Raw genomic sequence first — 20,843 nt, forward strand, 5'->3', positions numbered from 1 at the left:
ATCTTTAAACAACGCATCCTTGAAAGATTTGCATAATAAATACAGCCGGTTAATAGTTATTCTTATGCCTGGGCTGTCTCCGGAGGGTTTCCTGGAGCGGATTTGGACAGAGGGAGGCCGCTTTGGAGACCTGGTTTGCAGACCACGTGGGCAATGAGACCAAAAGAATGTGTTTTGCTCAAGAAGGTAGACCTAAAGAAAATAGTATATGATCTCTCTTCTTTGTTCTGATTTGTGAAACACCAACTACTTGTTTTTAAAGGAGCTTTTCAGCAAGATATTCAGAAGGAGGAAACCGAGAAAGTTTAGTAAACCTGATCTAAAAAGAAAAAGAAAAAAGACCTAGCCCTTTGATCTCCCTGGCATTGTTATTACAGTCTTAAAATAACCGCCACCCCCCCGGTCGGAAAAGAAAAACCTTAGGGATTAAGTAACTATTTATCTCATGAAGATAATTACTTGTTTGACCCGAAGTCATTCATTCCTGAAACCACGAAGTTAAATTGCTGAGATGTTTTTAAGAGCCACTGCTTCTGGCTATATCGCTTGGTTAACAAAAACCTGATCCGGATGACCATCGCATCTCGGATGGGTCTGGGCATCACTACTCCAAGTCTCAAGTTTGTGACGGTTCCTAGTGTGTGGGAGGAAGACAGGAAGTTTTCTATCAGATACATCTGTAAAGAGGTACTAAGTGACCGAAGCCACAGGTGGCTTAACCGGGAGGAGGTTAACCGGGAATGGAAAACCGGGCTCCCTCTACTTCCCAGAACTCTGGCCGAGCAAGGTGGTCACAAGCTGCAGGGCTGAAGGTAACCCCAGTGGCCCAAGGTGCAGTTTAACGAGATCGATGCGGCTTCCCCTAGTGGTGCGGCCGCAGTGCTCTCCCTAGGAACCTACTTAATTCCCTTTAATAATACTTCCGGCCCTTTTCTGGACCTCATTGGCTCGGGATGAGAGGAGCATTCTCGGGTCAGCAGGCTTCTCCGCGCTACCGCCGGTGCCGAGGCACTGACACCGCCCTGGGCGAGGCGTGACCTGGGGCTGGGAGGGGGACTGTGTCGGCGGCCCCGCGGGCCGCGCTTGGCCTCAGGCCGGGGGGTCCTCAGGAGGCGGGAGGCGGAGAGAGGGAACCCGGCTCCGATGGTCCAGCCGCCGTGCGCCTTGCGCGATGGAGGCCTCCGGGAGGCCCGGGGAGAGCCGCTCGGGTCCGCGCAGGCAGAGCTCCGGCCCTCGCCAGCCCGCCCGCCGCTCGCCCCGGGGCCTTGGGAACCGGGAAACCAGCGCGCCGAGGCGGTGGCGGCCTCGCCGCTTTCAGTTTTCATTGAGGCAGCTGGTTACTGTTTAACATCCCCACCCACGTTTCAGTTTGTTTAGTAAATCGATCGGACGGTGAGAGTCAGGCCGCTGTTCTGTCGCCATTGAGCCGAGCTAATACCCTCCCAGCATATGGTCTAAAGTCTCTGCTAGCGATCCGGAAAAACAAACAAACAAACAAAACAACAACAAAACAACGTCCTTACGCCTCGTCTCCCCGATCACTCCGCCCCACCCCCACCTTCCACCTCGGCGCCCGCAGTCCTCCTTCCCAGGCTGGGAAAGCGCGGCCCGGGACCCCCGCAGCCGGGGCGGGTGGGGGGGGACCTGCCGTCGGGAGATGCGGCGGCGGCCACGCGGCTACGGCGACGCGGGAGCTCCGGGAGCCGCTCCGCGCAGGTAAGTTTCCCCGACGCGCCCCCGAGCCCAGCGGCTGAGCCCCAGCCTGCCGGCCCCGGCCGGGGTCGGACCGGAGGACGCTCGGTTCCCTTCCCGCGGCTGCATCAGGGACGCCCGCCCGGGAGGGGCTGAGCCTTAGGACCCCCTAGGCCAGTCGAGCTTGAAAGCAGATACCCCGAGGCCTCCCACAGCCCGAAGTGCGGGAAAGAAGAAAGGGCCGGAGGTGAGGCAGCGGGGGCATGCGCCAGCCGGTCACTCAGGAAAAGGAGAAAATAAAAGTTGGATGTGTCTGGTAGAGGAACTTTCGGTGTCTGTCGGCGAGTCACGTGGTTGCCAGGTCTCTGGGGGCTTTGGTGGAGTTGGTTTTTGTGTGTGTGTGTGTGTGTGTGGCCTGGGGCCAGGCCAGGGCTTTGGGATATTCTATGGACCTCGGAGGTTTGTAGGAAGGTGTTTGGCCCTAGAGCATCACCACAGGCCTTTGCTCCCGTCTCAGCCTCTGCCGGTTCTCTCTTAGACACATTTTGAGAGTGGGTATCTTCAGGTGATGCCTCTGGGGCGATTATATGAAGAATGTAGGTGTATGTCTTTATGTCTGTCTATACATGTATGTGCATATATATATATATATATATAATCGTTATATAGAATTATATAATACATAATTCAGTTTAAATCACCTTAGCTTCCTTAGGGAAGAAATGTTCTTTGGAAGCTTGTTTAAACAATGTACAGGTTAAGCAATAATCACTCCATGTCTAACGGGAATAGCCCAGCACGTGATAAGATCTTCGAATTGAATGTAATGGGCTTCATACCTGATGGGCTGCTCTTCTAAGACTTGCTCTAAACAATTACAGGACCCCTCTCCAACAAGCAATCTGCCTTCAGTCAGCTTTCCTGTGAGGGCAGCCCTAGAGAATGCAGACTGCAGCGCTGTCCACTTCATGGGATGTCCTGAAAACGAAACACTTCATAAATAGGAACATTTTCTGCTTTTGTTTTGTTACTTTCTCCTGCTCTCCGTTCATTTCATATGTATATTCTCTTCATTGGTACAATATTCTTCCCTTCCAGCTGGCACCAGTTTTTTCATAATAACCTTGTTGTCCCCACCCTCTCAGCCCACTTCCCTCTTTTTTCATCTGTTGTGCTCAGCACTATCAGTCAAGTCACCTGATCTATTTATTGTGAGTTTGCAGTCAGTGGCCTAGAAGGGTTGGGCTCCTCTCTGGTACCATTTGGGTGAGAAGGTGGAGAAAGAAGGTGACCAGTGGTGGTAAACTACTTATTTTTCACTTTTCAAAAGTGCAGGTGGAGGGCTGTTCTCTTCTTCCCATTCCTCCTCAGCTCCATTTATAGGCCTACAAATAGGGAATGTTTCTCATCATGCTTTGTGAAGGTATGTGTATGTTAGTCACTTAGTCATGTCTGACTCTTTGCGACCCCATGCATTAACTGGCCAGGCTCCTTTGTCCATGGAATTCTCCAGGCAAGAATACTGGAGTGGTTTGCCATTCCCTTTTCTAGAATCAAACGCTGGATTCCTGCATTACCAGCAGATTCTTTACTGTCTGAGCTACCAGGGCAGCCCTTTTTAACTAGAGTGTGTCTATTAAGATCTCATAAGCATTTTATTCAGTTGTCATTTTAAGCATATGCGACAGCAGAAATTAATTTGGGGGATGACTAAGTTTTTTTTTTTTTACACTTGCAAATAATAATGCAAATAATAACTTCATTCCCTGTATCTTTTGAAAATTCTTGTTATTTTCTTTGAATTCTAAAAGTACTACTTGCTTATAAAGCAACAAGAAAATTATAGTAAAATATAAAGTGAACCCCCTTTCCTATTCCATTCCGTATGTGTAACTGCTGTTGATTTGGACTTGTGTTCCTTTATGTGTATGATAGTGGTGGTCGCAAAGTTGTGTCTGACTCTTGCGACCCTGTGGACTATAGCCCACAGTCTCCTCTGTCCATGGGATTTCCCAGGCAAGACTACTGGAGTAGGTTGCCGTTTCCTTCTCCCGAGGCTCTTCCTGACTCAGAAATCGAGCCCTGGTCTCCTGCATTGACAGGTGGATTTTTTACCACTGAGCCATCAGGGATTCCCTCCCATGTATAACCACAGGAATCTTTCATTATTTCAAAAAATTGGATAATGGTTCACTTATCAGTGTTCTGAAATTTGCTTTCTTGTAATATTTCTCAAATATTTCTCTGTCAATATATGAAGATTTCTTTTTAAACGTATCTACCTAATGTAACCAGCCAACCAATATCCCCCAGAATATTCACTTGGATTTTTCAGTTTCTTATTATTACAAAGAGTGATGCAGTGGTTATCTGTGTACATTGTCTCTGCAAGAATACTACAGAAGATTTATTCTGAGAAGAGAATTACCGGTTCCAGGGGGATGTTCACTTTAAATTTGATGGATATTGTAAAAACCCTTCCTAAGTACCCACAGTGTCATTACCTTACTCTTGCCAACACTGGATAGTAATGATTTGTTTAAAATGTTGCCAGTCTGATTGTTGAAAAGTGGATTTCTCATTGACAGAGTTGGATATTTGGAAATTATATAACCAGCCCTGTAACATCTAACTTGGAGAGCTTGAGAATTTTGCTTTGAGAATGTAGTAATAAAGTGGAAAAGGAATTAAATACATTTTAAAATATCACTCTTATTTTGAGCTTGTAAAAGACTGTATTTGACTCTATTAGTCACTATCCATTTACTGAATGGCTAGAGATACTGGTGCATGCTAAGTGAGAATTTCGATGTTACAAACATGTGACTCTGGTGAGCCTAATAGTTGCTGTTGTGATTGTGTGGCTCTTGACTTAAGTGTTTGCTACCTTTGTAAGAGGATTCACATCCCTAGAAATGAAACATAATTTTAAGTGAGATATTGTAGTTTGGAATCCTTAGGCAACTATACATGCAAACAGAACAACTGAGTGTACAGTGATACATCATTGTTTGTACATACATACATACATCCTTGCCGAATTGCTCTGTCTACTCTCCCCATAGAAATTTTCCCCTATTGGTATTAATCAGCTTATACATAGACTCATAAAGTGCTTCAAATATGGCTTCCTCTGACATTTGGGAGAGCTATTTAGGAATCTTAATAATACATATGTTTTTTGCTGAAACTTATTGAATCCTTAATACATGTTACATATTGTTCTAAGCCATTCTTATGAATTTTTTCTCTTACATTCTTTAAACAAATCTATGCAGCTAATACTAATATTCTCCCCATTTTCAGATGGGAAAAATGAGGCAGAGAAATATAAAAACTTGACTAAGGTCACACACATCTATAGAGGCTAAAACTGGGGATTCAAGTCCAGGCACTGTGAATCTAAGCCAAGGGAGCGACCTTGGCACCTTCAAGAAGTCCTTGATTGTTCACTGTACAGGACTGCCCAGCTGAAGCAGACATGAGGAATGATACCTTGATTAGACCCCACAGGCCTTGCATGTCTCCTTATTCTTGACCAAGTATTCCTGGGGGAAAGCACTTCTAGGTCACAAAAGTCTGTAAGGAACAGCAACAACCCTGCTCCATGTATGCATAGTTGCATGTTTATATAAGTAACTTTGAAACTCAGTACTATCTTACCCATTCATCATGGATAACCTTAAAGGAAAACTTTCTCTTTACGATATGGACTTCTGTTGTTGTTGTTTAGTGGCTAAGGTGTGCCTGATTCTTTGAGACCCCATAGACTGCAGCGTGCCAGGCTTCCCTGTCCTTCACTGTCTCCCAGTTTGCTCAAATTCATGTCCGCTGAGTCAGTGATGCCATCCAACCATCTTATCCTCTGCTATACTTGTACTTCCTACCTTGTATTTGATACATAAGGAGACAGAATGCTCTCTCTATGGGAGAATTAGCTCATAGCTTCTGATATTGTGTTGCTATGAAAACCTTTGGTTTGTATCAAGATGACCTTATGGAAAATGCATAGGGAATTAATTTTTGTCTTTTTTTTTGTGTGTGATTCTCTTAACATTTTGGGGGACCTGAAGGTCTTTGAGGATGACCACCTCATGGGATGTAAGCCTAGAGAGACTGCTTTGTTGTCACATAGGGATGCTTCTATTCCTGCCCAGCTGTTTACTAAAAGGGGGACAAAAGCTGGGGCCCTTGGGCAAGTTAACCTCTTTGAAGCCTAGTTTCCTCATTTTTTAAGTATATGTGACTATACCATCTGTCTCATAGAATTCATATAATGATTATATATGTTAATAATACATGTAAACATTTAGACCAATGCCTGGCATATACTAGGTACCTGACATGTATTCTGTGTTGCTGTTATTGTTGTGATAGAATGCGATAATTCATCTACAATGCTACTTGATTGTTGTGAATAAGTTAATAAGTGTCATCCTCTTTTATTGACCCTCTCTCTAAAGGAATTATACATAGGGGCTTCTGAGGTAGCTCAGCAATAAAGAATCTACCTGTCAAAGCAAGAGCCTCAGGAAATGTGGGTTCAATCCCTGGGTTGGGAAGAGCCCACGGAGGAGGAAATGGCAACCCACTCCAGTATTCCTGCTGGGAAAATTTCATGGACAGAGAAGCCTGGCAGGCTACGGTCCATGGAGTCGCAAAGGGTCGGACACAACATCAGTGATGGAGCACGCACACAAATTGCATAAGACTTCAAGAGTTTTATGGTGGCCCCTGCACCCCTGGCCACCCCCTCTAATAGGCCTCAGAGATCAGTGATGAGCAAGAGACACGGTCCCTGAATTCATGAAGTGCTTAGGTGAACAGTGTAGACAAGGAACATCCCGAGTATCTAGTTCAGTGGTTAGAACATGGGCTGAGGAATTATCAAAACTTTGATTCAAATCTCAGTTTTGCCCTCTGCCAGCTGTGTATCCCTGTGTGTCGCTTAACATTTCTGTGCCTCAGTTTAAATAGTTTTAAAGTAAAAATAACAGTCTTTATTCTTAAAGTATATGTGGATTAATTCTTGTATTACTTAAGTCAAGCATTTTATTTGTTGAACATTTGACCCTTTCTCTGCACTCTATTTCAATATAGAAAAATCACATTTATAGATGATAGTGAAAAATTGTTATAGACATCTAGATAGTGAATTCCCATCTCATTTAAAAGTATCTACTGATACCACTATCTGGGTCTGGTAATTTAGTATTTTTTAAAATATGTTTAATCTTTTTCTATTGTCTCTCTTGGCTTGCCTAGTGTGTTGTACTTTGTGTGTGTTCTTGGTCAGATTATGGAGTCTGTCCCAGTATTTTTTTTTTTTTTTCCTTTTGCTTTTCTTGTTTCTGACATTATGGCTATAGTTTGCAAATAAAGTTTGTATTTTAATTTAAGTGGAATGGAATTATATGCACTGTACTAGATACCTGGAATGTTGCTGCTAAGTCGCTTCAGTCGTGTCCAACTCTGTGTGACCCCATAGACGGCAGCCCACCAAGGTCCCCCGTCCCTGGGATTCTCCAGGCAAGAATACCTGGAATAGGGGCATAAATAAATCAGTGTCCCCACTCTCAAACACGATAATCTACTTGGAAGACAAACACGTACAACCATCTATAACATAGAGTGATAACTCTTATATTAGTGCAGTAAATAGAAATACCATGGAAAATGGAAACACAAAAGATAACATTTAGCTTGAATGTCCTAGAGAGATTTCATGGAAGAATAAGTGGTTTTCCGATTAGCTCTTGCTGAATAGAGAATAATCAGAAAGGCGTTTGGGGCAGAGGAGATTACATTTGAAATAAGTGGAATGGCAAGAAATGAACTGGGGAAGGAGCACTGGGCCATTCTGACAATCCTGAACGTGGATAACAAAAGTTTGAGCTATGTCCTGTAGGTAATGGGGAGCATCAAAAGTCTATAAGTAGGTTGAGTTAGGAAAACTTTCTGTCTCCTTTTTCTTTTTTAAAATTGATTGGCAACATTTTGGAGGCTGGATCACAGAGGCACAGATAAGAGACAGGAGACTTGTAGGAAGCTTTCTCAATTGCCCAATGGAAAGGAGATATGAAGAGGATAAGGTAGACTTGAGAGATCTTTCGAAGCTCTTTCAGTCGACTTTAAGAACTGTAGAATAAGGACGATGAGACAGTATGAAGGATTGAAGCAGACCTTAAATCTTTAGGATTGTACAGGAAGCTTTGATTTGGTCATGGTCATTATAGATTTGTAGTTTTTCAACTATTATAGTCCTAAAAATTGTCCATATTTTAAAACCTAGCTTGTATGGCAAAAGTAAACCTCATTTGGCCATTTGAGCCAGATTGTCAAGTACTTAGGAAGAAGAGTGTTTCCCTAGTTTGTTCTCTTGTCTAGAAGATTTGTTTCTCTAGCAAAGGCATTACTATTTTTAATGTGAATTTTTGCAGTAACCAACTGTTCTCCCTTCCTGGTTAGTCTTAACTCCAATTATTTCTCATGATAGTGGTTAGAATGATATAGAGAAAACAGGTCTGACATTGTCTTTTTTCTTCTACTTAAAACCATTCATTCACTTCCTCATACCCTTATCATTAACTCCAAGTGTGTTTACATCACTAGACCCTGTGTGACTTGGTCTGGATTTCCACTCCAAGCTTCATCTCTCTTTTCTTGACATCTCTTTAGTTTTTAGCGGAAATCTCTTCTATTTCCTCAAAGGTACCATGCTCTGCACCTTCAAAAGTGCTGTATCTATTGTTTGGAAAACTCTCTGCCATTGTCATCATCATTTCCCTCCCTGCCTTCTAGTCACCTTCCACCTTTCTTGTGGGTCTTTGCTTAAATACCACCTCTCCTGACCTCCTGCCGCAATATACCAATTTAGTTCTATCTTGTTCTTTCCCTGTCATATTTACCACCTCATCACACACTGTGGTTGCATGTTTGATGATGATTCTCTTAGGCTCGAGTGTTAGACCTCTGAGAATAAGAAATATGTTATTCTTGCTCACTTCTTTATTTGGGCATTTAGTTGAGGTTCAATGAGCTTGTGTTCACTGAATGAATCAGTAGCTTTAATGGAGATTATTGTTCAGTTGCTAAGTCATGTCTGACTCTTTGTGACCCCATGGACTGCAGCATGCCAGTCTTCCCTGTCCTTCAATATCTCCTGGAGTTTGCTTAAATTCATGGCCCTTGAGTCAGTGATGCTATCTAACCATCTCATTCTCTACTGCCCCCTTCTCCTTTTGCCTTCAATCTTTCCCAGCATCAGGGTCTTTTCCAGTGAGTTGGCTCTTCACATCAGATGGCCAAAATATTAGTTCTTCACCTTCAGCATCAGTTCTTCCAATGAATACTCAGGGCTGATTTCCTTTAGGATTGACTGGTTTGATCTCCTTGTAGTCCAGGAGACTCTTAAGAGTCTTCTGTAGCACCACAATTCAGAAGCATCAGTTCTTCAGCCCTCAGCCTTCTTTATGGTCCAACTCTCACATCTGTACATGACCATGGGAAAAAGCATAGCTTTGACTATACACACCTTTGTTGGCAAAGTGATGTCTCTGCTTTTTAAATACATTGTCTTGGTTTGTCATAGCTTTTCTTCCATGGAGCAAGTGTCTTTTAATTTCACAGCTGCAGTCACTGTCCACAGTGATTTTGGAGCCCAAGAATATAAAATTTGCGCTGTTTTCATTTTTTTATCATCTATTTGCTATTAACTGATGAGACTGGATGCCATGATCTTTGTTTTTTGAATGTTGAGTTTCAAACCAGCTTCTTCACCCTCCTCTTTCACCCTCATCAATAGGCTCTTTAGCTCCTCTTCACTTTCTCCCATTAAAGTTGTGTCATCTGCATATATCAGGTTGTTGATATTTCTCCCAGCAGTCTTGATTCCAGTTTGTGATTCATCCAGTCTAGCATTTTGCATGATGTACTCTGCAAGTTAAATAAGCAGGGTGGCAATATACAGCCTTGAAGTACTCCTTTCCCAATTTTGAACCAGTCAGTTTTTCCATGTTCAGTCTAGCTGTTGCTTCTTGACCTGCATATAGGTTTCTCAGGAGGCAGGTAAGGTGGTCTGGTATTCCTCTTTAAGAAGGAATGTGAAATATCAATAGTAGAATTAAAACATTTGTTAAGAACCTGATTTTCAAGCTAGATTCTATTATGGGTATTAAGCAATTACTGGAAATTCTCTGCTAATGTTTTCATGTCTGGTTAGGGATATGCCTTAAAGAATAACTGCCCATTATTATAAGGGTAAGTTTTGAGTGCCGAAGAAGTATTGTAGTAACATAGCAGAAGGCCCACTAATTTTTCCTGGATTAGGTTACACAGGATGTATGAATTCTTTATTTTTAAGTCAAGGGATATAATTTATTGATACTGAGGTATAATTGCATTGAGATAAGTATACTACTGTAGGCAGGAATCCCTTAGAAGAAATAGAGTAGCCATCATGGTCAACAAAAGAGTCCGAAATGCAGTACTTGAATGCAATCTCAAAAACAACAGAATGATCTCTTCGTTTCCAAGGCAAACCATTCAATATCACAGTAATCCAAGTCTATGCCCCAACCAGTAATGCTGAAGAAGCTGAAGTTGAACGGTTCTGTGAATACCTACAAGACCTTTTAGAACTAACACCCCAAAAAGATGTCCTTTTCATTATAGGGGACTAGAATGAAAAAGTAGAAAGTCAAGAAACACCTGGAGTAACAGGCAAATTTGGCCTTGGAATATGGAAAGACTAATAGATACTAATAGAGTTTTGCCAAGAAAATGCACTGGTCATAGCAAACACTCTCTTCCAACAACACAAGAGAAGACTCTACACCTGGACATCACCAGATGGTCAACACCGAAACTGGAAATAGAACTGCCTTATGACACAGCAATCCCACTGCTGGGCATACACACTGAGGAAACCAGAATTGAAAGAGACATGTGTACCCCAATGTTCATCACAGCACTGTTTACAATAGCCAGGACATGGAAGCAACCTAGATGTCCATCAGCAGATGAACGGATAAGAAAGCTGTGGTACATATACACAATGGAGTATTACTCAGCCATTAAAAAGAATACATTTGAATTAGTTCTAATGAGGTGGATGAAACTGGAGCCTATTATACAGAGTGAAGTAAGCCAGAAAGAAAAAATATATTTTTAACTGAATAGCATAATATTGTATGGCTATGCCGCAATTTGTTTATTCATTCACCTATTGATAAACATCTGAACTGTTTCTAGTTTTTGGTTCTTACAAATAGAGCTGCTCTGAACCTTCTTTTAAAAAGAGTCTGTGGGGATAAATGCTTTCATTTGTTTTATGTAATTACCTAGCAGTATAATGGCTAGATCTTATGGAAAAAACAGGTTTCCACAGTAGTTGTACCATTTTATGTTCCCGTCAGTAATGCCTGAGTTCCAGTGTCCTCACATCCTTAAGAACACCTGGTATGATCAGTCTTTTAATTTTAGGTATTCTGAACAGTATCACTGTGATTTCAGTTCACATTTCCCTGATGACTAATGATGCTGAGCATCTTTTCATGAGCTTAGGTACCATTAAGCTGCTTTCTTTGGTGGTTCAAACCTATGCACCCATCTTTTTGTTATTTTATTTATTTATTTTGACAGTGCTGCATGACTTGTGGGATATTAGGTCCCCTACCAGGAAACAACCCCGACTCTTGGGAGTAAAAGCATGGAGTCCCAACCACTGGACTGCCAGGGAATTTCTCCCCCATCCATCTTTTTAAAATTGAGCAGTTTGTCTTATTATTATTGAGTTGTAAGAGTTCTATGTGTATTATAAGTTCTTTTTCAGATATGAGATTTTAAAATATTATCTCCCTAAATGAACTTACTTTTATACAAGGGGTAGGATTTGACTGAAAGAATAATAAATGATATTTTAGTCTTAAATAGGAATAGCATTGATTTTGTAGTTTCATGAGGCTCCAGTGTAAAACAGAAAAAAATGATAGAAAGTGAGTTCACGAAAGTAAGAAGAAACCTGAAAATAGAGGCTTTTTGATGTCATACTATGGAATTTAGACTCTGTGTCTGTGTGTGTGTGTGAGAGAGAGAGCACTAACATTAATAAATATCTGTACAATAACAATGTTGATGATACTTGAACTTCACAGTTTATAAAATTCTTTCATATGCAGAATTTATAATGTTTCCCTCTACATTATTTGTCTTGTGACAAACATGAAAAGATACTGAGAATGGAAGATAAGTTGTGCTGCTAAGTCACTTCAGTCGTGTCCGACTCGGTGCGACCCCATAGACGGCAGCCCACCAGACTCCCCTGTCCCTGGGATTCTCCAGGCAAGAACACTGGAGTGGGTTGCCATTTCCTTCTCCAATGCATGAAAGTGAAAAGTGAAAGTGAAGTCGCTCAGTCGTGTCTGACTGTTAGTGACCCCACGGACTGCAGCCTACCAGGCTCCTCCGTCCGTGGGATTTTCCAGGCAAGAGTACCGGAGTGGGGTGCCACTGCCTTCTCCAGGGAGATAAGTGTACACAATGTTAAATATGGGTTTTGGGGTTTTGAGCAAATGTTTTTTTGGCTTGTGTTTGTGTGTATGTTTAATGTGTGAAAGTGATAGCTGGGTTGATCTGCAGGGACAGGCGAATGAACACTTAACAGTGTTCAGTGTTCAGATAGGGAGGGACAAGGTCCTCCTGAGCTCCCTTAGATGGTACAGTAGACCCTGATAGAGGTTGGGGATTGTATAATTGTAGTGTTAATACTTTGAAAATGACCTTTCACAGTTACCATAGAGTGATTTGACAAAATTGCCAAAATCTCAGATGATTTTCTAGATTCTGTAAACATTCTACTGAATAAGGTATTGCGTTTGTCTTACATGTGTATAAGTTAATTCGCCAAGGGAGAAAAAAACAGTATAATCAAGTTCTTCATTGTTGAATTTTAATTTTTTAGTTCCTCATGAGAAGTTCAAAGATAATGGAAAGCTTTCAAACATAATCCTCTCATTCCGTATATTCTCTTCCCATTGTCCTGCTCCTGGCTTTGCCGTCCTTCCCTCTGCCTCTCAGGTTTGGTTCTTCTTCTGCCTTGTAGACGTCCATCTTCTCATTGTGTCGTCACATGTTCTTCCCTTCCCGAGTGATGGTATCTCAATCTCTTCTCATAAGGACACCAATCGTATTGGATTAACGGAGGATGCACCCATGGGAACTCATTTTATCTTAACTACTCTTTAAAGGGCCTTCCTTGGTGGCTCAGACAGTAAAGAATCTGCCTGTAATGAGGGAGGCCCAGGTTCCATGCCTGGGTCAGGAAGATCCCCTGGAGAGGGGAATGGGAACCCACTCTAGTATTCTTTCCTGAAGAATTCCATGGACAGAGGAACCTGGCAGCCAACAGTCCATGGGGTCACAAAGAGTTGAACAGGACTGAGTGCCTGACACTTTCACTTTCACTCTTTAAAGCTCCATCCCCAAATACAGTTATATTCTGAGGTACTAGAAGTTGGGACTTATAAAGTTTGAGGGTTGGGGAAATACAATTCAGTTCAAAGCAGCAGGGTAACAAAGTATTTAGTTTTATTATAATCTTAGATATTCAGATCTTCCTTAAGGCTCACATATATTTTTGTTTTAGTCTCTAAATTAAATCAACTGAGTCCAAAACCCAAATCATTTATGTTGATCTCTAAAAAGCCTTCCTCTCTCTACACTTCCTCTCATCTATGTTCTGGTCCCTTAATGTTTCCTCCCTTTTGAGCAGTCCCTCTGGCCAGGACAAATGGCACATATTATAGGAGTAACTTGAGGTGGTATCTCAGTTCAGTTCAGTTCAGTCGCTCAGTCGTGTCCGACTCTTTGCGACCCCATGAATTGCAGCACGCCAGGCCTCCCTGTCCATCACCATCTCCCGGAGTTCAATCAGACTCACGTCCATCGAGTCCGTGATGCCATCCAGCCATCTCATCCTCGGTCGTCCCCTTCTCCTCCTGCCCCCAATCCCTCCAAGCATCAGAGTCTTTTCCAATGAGTCAAATCTTCGCATGAGGTGGCCAAAGTACTGGAGCTTCAGCTTTAGCATCATTCCTTCCAAAGAAATCCCAGGGTTGATCTCCTTCAGAATGGACTGGTTGGATCTCCTTGCAGTCCAAGGGACCCTCAAGAGTCTTCTCCAGCACCACAGTTCAAAAGCATCAATTCTTCAGCGCTCAGCCTTCTTCACAGTCCAACTCTCACATCCATACATGACCACAGGAAAAACCATAGCCTTTACTAGACGGACCTTAGTTGGCAAAGTAATGTCTCTGCTTTTGAATATACTATCTAGGTTGGTCATAACTTTTCTTCCAAGGAGTAAGCATCTTTTAATTTCTTGGCTGCAGTCACCATCTGCAGTAATTTTGGAGCCCCAAAAAATAAAGTCTAACACTGTTTCCACTGTTTCCCCATCTATTTCCCATGAAGTGATGGGACCAGATGCCATGATCTTCGTTTTCTGAATGTTGAGCTTTAAGGTAACTTTTTCACTCTCCTGTTTCACTGTCATCAAGAGGCTTTTTAGTTCCTCTTCACTTTCTGCCATAAGGGTGGTGTCATCTGCATATCTGAGGTTATTGATATTTCTCCCGGCAATCTTGATTCCAGCTTGTGTTTCTTCCAGCCCAGCGTTTCTCATGATGTACTCTGCATATAAGTTAAATAAGCAGGGGGACAATATACAGCCTTGACGTAGTCCTTTTCCTATTTGGAACCAGTCTGTTGTTCCATGTCAAGTTCTAACTGTTGCTTCCTGACCTGCATACAGATTTCTCAAGAGGCAGGTTAGGTGGTCTGGTATTCCCATCTCTTTCAGAATCTTCCACAGTTTATTGTGATCCACACAGTCAGTGAATAATATATAGAAAGAAAATCTTCTCTGAATAATCTAGAGATATGTTTGATATTAAAATATATATATTCCTATATCTGTTTCATATGTTTATACTATTTCCACATCTTGGCCTTTGAATAATGGGTATGTTTGGGTTAAGTAGCCATAGAAGGAAGTCCTCCTGGTGTGCATGTCTGTGTCACTGAGACTATCACAAGTCCAAGAACAAAGCCAAATTAAGCTGAATTCCAAAGCAGGGCAGAGAACATGTTTGCAATTTTGGAAAAATATTTTAATGTGTCTTTCATTCAGACTTATTACTCCCTACTGGGTCTAGGACATTGTGTAGACATTTATGCCTCACCTTAATTTGGTTATATAAAAGCATGGAAATTATACAGAAGTATGTACAATAATTCAGAGACTGCTAAACTGTGTATCTCTTGAGTTAATGGAAAAGAGACATACAGCAAAGCACCATTCATGCTGATAGCAAAAGTGCCAAAATGTCAAACTAATTTTGAGGGATGCTTTCAATGGTCCAGTCTCCTCTTTCCTGGTTGAAAGAGATAAACACATTCAGCCTTTTAGGTTCAAAGGGGCAGTTTCTGCATTTGAAGTTATGCATTAAACAGATTGTTTCAGAATTTCTCAGATAGAGTCCGAACAACTCAGATTGCAGTAAAAGCCCTATGATTCACTCTAGCAAAACTTTAATTTCACTGACAGTATAACTGCAAATCATGGGCGTTTAGAACAGTGTGTTCACTATGGTGAGTCTATTTTAAAATTGTGAAAGATTAGTTGTACTATGTCTTTAGCTGTCTTGCAATAAATATCTTAGGGATAGTCAGTTCATTGATTTACAGAAAATTATCTGTCCTGGCATGGTATGATGTGTATAAAGCACTTCGGTCAGAGGGAGTTAGATAGCAGACTGAGCTACTGAGTAACACTTGACAAGTTAAACTTTTTGTGCTCTATTTTGCCCATTTCTAATCTGGGATAATAGCTCAACTATCATCAGGTTCCTGAGAATCTTAAATCAGACAACATATATAAGATATCACCCAGCACCATTTTCTGGTATTTGTGAGTGACTTAATACATGGACATGTGTGGGTGCTAGGTTGCTTCAGTCATGTCTAACTCTTTGTGAGTGGACTGTCATAGGTAATCTTCTTAAAATGTAAATGATAACATATCATCTCCCTGCTTAAACCCACCCAGTTGGTTTTCCATTGTAACAGAAATAATGTGCAGGCTCTTTTTTGTCCCTTTGAGGCTTTTGAAGTTCTGGGCTCCTCCTGTCTCTCTCATTTGTAACTCTTGCAGCTCTCTCTTACTCCTTGGGTTCTAGCCATATCCAGATTTTCTCAGTTTTCAAAAAATGTCAAGTTTTTTTCATCTCAGGGCCTTTGCCTTTTGCATTCAATACTTCTTCGAAACTCACATCCACTTCCCACACATTAACATCACATGACTGTCTTCATTCTTTACTTTTCAGTTTAAATTTTGCCTCCACAGTGAGGTTTCTTAGAGTTTCCTCTGATTTGTAAACGTGCCTTCTTTCATATTTATTGTTGATTGGGGATAATCAATCAGTTCAGCTGGATGGGAGGTCTTAGCAGCAGAAGCCTGAGTGGACGTTGAAATAAAGGGTAAAACAAAAGGCTAGGAGAGCAAGAGAAGAAAGGCAGTCTGGGTATTAAATATTAAATGAGGTTAAAAAAGAAGCCTGACATTATTCTACATATAACTTGAAAACATATTTCATGACATAATTTTTTAATTTGTATTGATATAATTATTACTAACTACTAGAGTTTAGAACTCAGAACAACACTCTGTGTAGAAAGATAATCCAACCCCATGTGTACTATTAAAAGTTTCGCCTTGCCACATTACAAGTAAATAGAAATAAGGGAGAGTAATTTTAATAACCTCTTTTATTAAACCCAATTTCCCAGGTGGCCCAGTGGGTAAAGAATCTGCCTGCAATAAAAGAGACACAGGCAACAAGGGATGCATCCCTGGGTCGGAAAGATCCCCTGGAGGAGAGCGTGGCAACCCACGCCAGTATTCTTGCCTGGAGAATGCCATGGACGGAGGAGCCTGGTGGGCTACAGTCCATGGGTTCACGAAGAGTCAGACATGACTGAAATGACAGAGCACGCATACATGCATCCAAAGTATAATAATTTCAATATATAATCAATATAGATGTAAAAGTTAGATATAGTTTGCATCATTTTTCATAGTAAGCCATTGATTTCTGGTGTATTCTTTAAGCTTTTGGCACATCTCAGTTCCCACTAGTCACAGTTCAAGTGCTCAGTGGCCACATGCTCCGTGGATGCTCAGTGTGTATTTAAAGGTTATTCAAAAGAGATTACCATCCATACTCCTCTTTCATCATGTGGGAGGCTTTTTACATTTAATTTTGTGACAATCTAACTTTGAATTGTTGGGAGTTTTTTGTTTGTTTGTTTTTAGATTAGATACATCAGCTTTCTGTTTTCAAAGACTTAATAAATTTATGAGAAAAATATTTTCTCACCTTTCTGGAAACACAAAACCTGTCACTTCTCTCTTTATTGTATTTGAATATAAGTACAGTTGACGGGGGTTAGTTTGTGCTGGAGAGCTGTTGATGCTGCCAGACGCTCTGCTACTTGTAAGATTTAATTGTGGAGCAGTTGGCATGAGAATGGCACATGCCAGGGGTTGTCCAAGTGGAGGAGGCGTCGTTTTCACCTAAGAGCCAGTGGTCAACAGAGTACTGGGCTGCGACGCAGAGACTGTGGCTCAGTAGGTCCGGGGTGGGGTGGAGAATCTCCATCTCTGCTGCAGCTGGTGGAGGCTGTTACTGGCAGAGATCACTTTCCCCTCCCCCCATTCTCTCCCCCTACCCATCCCGCCCCACAATTGTCCCGAGCAACACTTTTCATTTCTTCCTAGGCTGGTGATGCCAACCCTGAAAACTTTGTTTCTGTTTGTGTGGAGGTGGTGGGGAGGGTCCTGGGGGTGATGGTGGATGGAGGAGGTCACCTATCCATTCATAATAATGCTGTATTCCACTTGAAGAAACAAGGGGCAAAGAGTCCTAGAGGGGAGGCAGAAGAGAACCAAAGACAGATTTCAAAAAGGAAATGCTTTTTTAAAAAATATATAGATTTATTTATTTTAATTGGAGGTTAATTACTTTACAATGTTGTATTGGTTTTGCCATACATCAACATGAATCTGCCACGGGTGTGCACGGGTTCCCCATCTTGAACCCCCCTCCCACCTCCCTCCCCATACCATCCCTCTGGGTCATGCCAGTGCACCAGCCCCAAGCATCCTGTATCCTGCATCGAACCTGGACTGGTGATTCATTTCTTATATGATATTATACATGTTTCAGGAGAAGGCAATGGCACCCCACTCCAGTACTCTTGCCTAGAAAATCCCATGGGCGGAGGAGCCTGGTAGGCTGCAGTCCTTGGGGTCCCTAAGAGTTGGACATGACTGAGCGACTTCACTTTCACTTTTCACCTTCCTGAATTGGAGAAGGAAATGGCAACCCACTCCAGTGTTCTTGCCTGGAGAATCCCAGGGATGGGGAAGCCTGGTGGGCTGCCATCTATGGGGTCACGCAGAGTTGGACACGACTGAAGTGACGTAGCAGCAGCATCAGCATACATGTTTCAGTGCCATTCTCCCAAATCATCCCACCCTCTCCCTCTCCCTCAGAGTCCAAAAGACTGTTCCATATATCTATGTCTCTTTTGCTGTCTCGCACACAGGGTTATCGTCACCATCTTTCTAAATTCCATATATATGCGTTAGAATACTGTACTGGTGTTTTTCTTTCTGGCTTACTTCACTCTGTATAATAGGCTCCAGTTTCATCCACCTCATTAGAACTGATTCAAATGTATTCTTTTTAATGGCTGAGTAATACTCCATTGTGTATATGTACCACAGCTTTCTTATCCATTCATCTGCTGATGGACATCTAGGTTGCTTCCATGTCCTGGCTATTATAAACAGTGCTGCGATGAACATTGGGGTACACGTGTCTCTTTCAATTCTGGTTTCCTCGGTGTGTATGCCCAGTAATGGGATTGCTGGATCGTAAGGCAGTTCTATTTCCAGTTTTTTAAGGAATCTCCACACTGAAAACTCTTAATGAAACAGCACTGAGATGAGTGAGCAGCACATTCTATCTGTGACTATTGTTTGTATTTTCCTCTTTTGCTTTGAGAGGTGGGGAACAATATCATCTTATATGTTGAGATGATAGACTTTCACTGAAGCAATAATAATTCTGTTAAATGAATACTTAACCCAAAGTCAAATATTTTCCCCGTTGTTTTTTTAGTCATTCTAAGTTCTAAATCCTAAATTAGCTTTGAGGCTCACATGGAAGTAGTACCACTGTTTATATGAAAAGAATAATGCTCATACTGTGTTATGTTGAATTTCTACAAAGCTGCAATTGTGTGAATCAGACTTCTGTGAATTCCAGATAAAATTAGTGTGAAATTTCTGCGTGATTAGAGAAATTATTATCAAACTAAATATAACCTTAATAAAGCTATTAATTTGAAAAAGAATTTAAAGGCTAAATTTATTTAAAAAATGAAGTGAAATTAATCTTGTCTCTTTATTCTCTGCAAAGTTAAATTTTTCTGTTGCATTATTTAATCCTTACTGAGCTCTTTTTATTGGCATGCATTGATCTAAATGCTTTGCCTTTATTAACTCAGTTATTTTAACGACCTAATGATTCCGTTATTTTTGGTCTTATTATACAGATAGATGTTACACAGTCAGTTAGCAGGGATGATATTCTGAAATTCTTAACTGATGTATTATGTCCTCTTCTCTTTTGGGATTCAGCTGCCTTAATTTGTTCTTTTGATACATGGTCCTCAATTTGTTGATCTTCCTCCATTCTATTTAAAAAATATATATATTTTTAAAATATATTTTAATATATTTTATATATTTTTAATAATATTTAAAAATATTCAACTACACATCCAAATTGATATCCAACTACACATCCATTTGAATTTTTTTCCTGGAATTTTTTCTCTTTCACATCATTCAGTACGTTTACTTCCCTTTGTGTCTCCTCTGTGCCATTCAGCTTTTCTGAAAGTATGATTCCTCTTCTTTTCCTTTATATTTGTCCTTTACTAACATTTTACTGAAAGTATAATTCCTCTTCTTTTCCCTTATATCTGTCCTTTAGTAACATTTTACCTTAACTAGTTCTGGAAGCTCTTCAGTATTTTTCTGCTGCTGCTGCTGCTAAGTTGCTTCAGTCATGTCCGACTCTACTTGCTCTTAATTATCAAAACAGAATAATAACGACATTCAAGGAATTTTAAAAATGAGATTCAAATCACCCACCCACTATTCAATGCATGCACATTACTTTTTTTGCATGTTAGTGTCCAGCCTCCTGTACGTATTTTTTTTGTGGGGACACATACATTTTGTATTTACCCACCATGAGTGATTTGTGTTTGGATTTTTTCGCTGATTGGTGGATTAAATTTTTTCTTCTTTTTAGAGCTGTCCTTAGAATTACCTTTGTAGTATCTCATAAAAATTCTGTTACTTGAAATAACACAATCTACCTAGCCATTTTCCTGCTGTTGAAAGGTTGACTTTAATCATTTCCTGTTTGAAATTTTGTAATGAATGTTTGTGCATGAACAGAGCTTTTTAAACAAATGATTTATTCTTGTGCTATTAATTTATATGTTAATTTAAGTCAACGAGTCAGCCTTTTTCTAGTTTTTGATACATACTGTTAAATTGCTTTTGCTTTTAACTGGCAAGATTTTTTTATTGAGTTGTAGCAAATCAAGCAAATCTTAAGAAGAAGGCTATGGCAACCTACTCCAGTGCTCTTGCCAGGAAAATCCCATGGATGGAGGAGCCTGGAAGGCTGCAGTCCATAGGGTCACTGAGGGTTGGACACGACTGAGCAAGTTCACTTTCATTTTTCACTTTCATGCATTGGGAAAGGAAATGGCAACCCACTCCAGTATTCTTGCCTGGAGAATCCCAGGGACAGAGAAACCTGGTGTGCTGCCATCTATGGGGTCACACAGAGTCGGACACTACTGAAGTGACTTAGCAGCAGCAGCAAATCTTAAAGTGTATGCTCAATTTTTTTACATATGTCAACTGTAACCATTACCGTCTAAAATAAGATTTTTCCAGTTTTTAAAAACTGTCATTAGGCTTCTCCTCAGGCATAGATTAA

General features: G+C 41.1%; 1 protein-coding gene across 1 annotated transcript in view; it reads left to right on the forward strand.

The window, feature by feature from the left end:
* Positions 1–1,660: 1,660 nt before the first annotated feature.
* HNF4G (hepatocyte nuclear factor 4 gamma) overlaps positions 1,661–20,843 on the forward strand; it is a 132,882-nt gene continuing 113,699 nt past the window's right edge. The window contains exon 1 of the mRNA XM_068983332.1: positions 1,661–1,716. The gene's annotated coding sequence lies outside the window, so the exon portion shown is untranslated. The remainder of the gene's footprint in view (positions 1,717–20,843) is intronic.

This window comes from Capricornis sumatraensis, chromosome 11 (genome assembly GCF_032405125.1).
Source record: "Capricornis sumatraensis isolate serow.1 chromosome 11, serow.2, whole genome shotgun sequence".
NCBI lineage: Eukaryota > Metazoa > Chordata > Mammalia > Artiodactyla > Bovidae > Capricornis > Capricornis sumatraensis.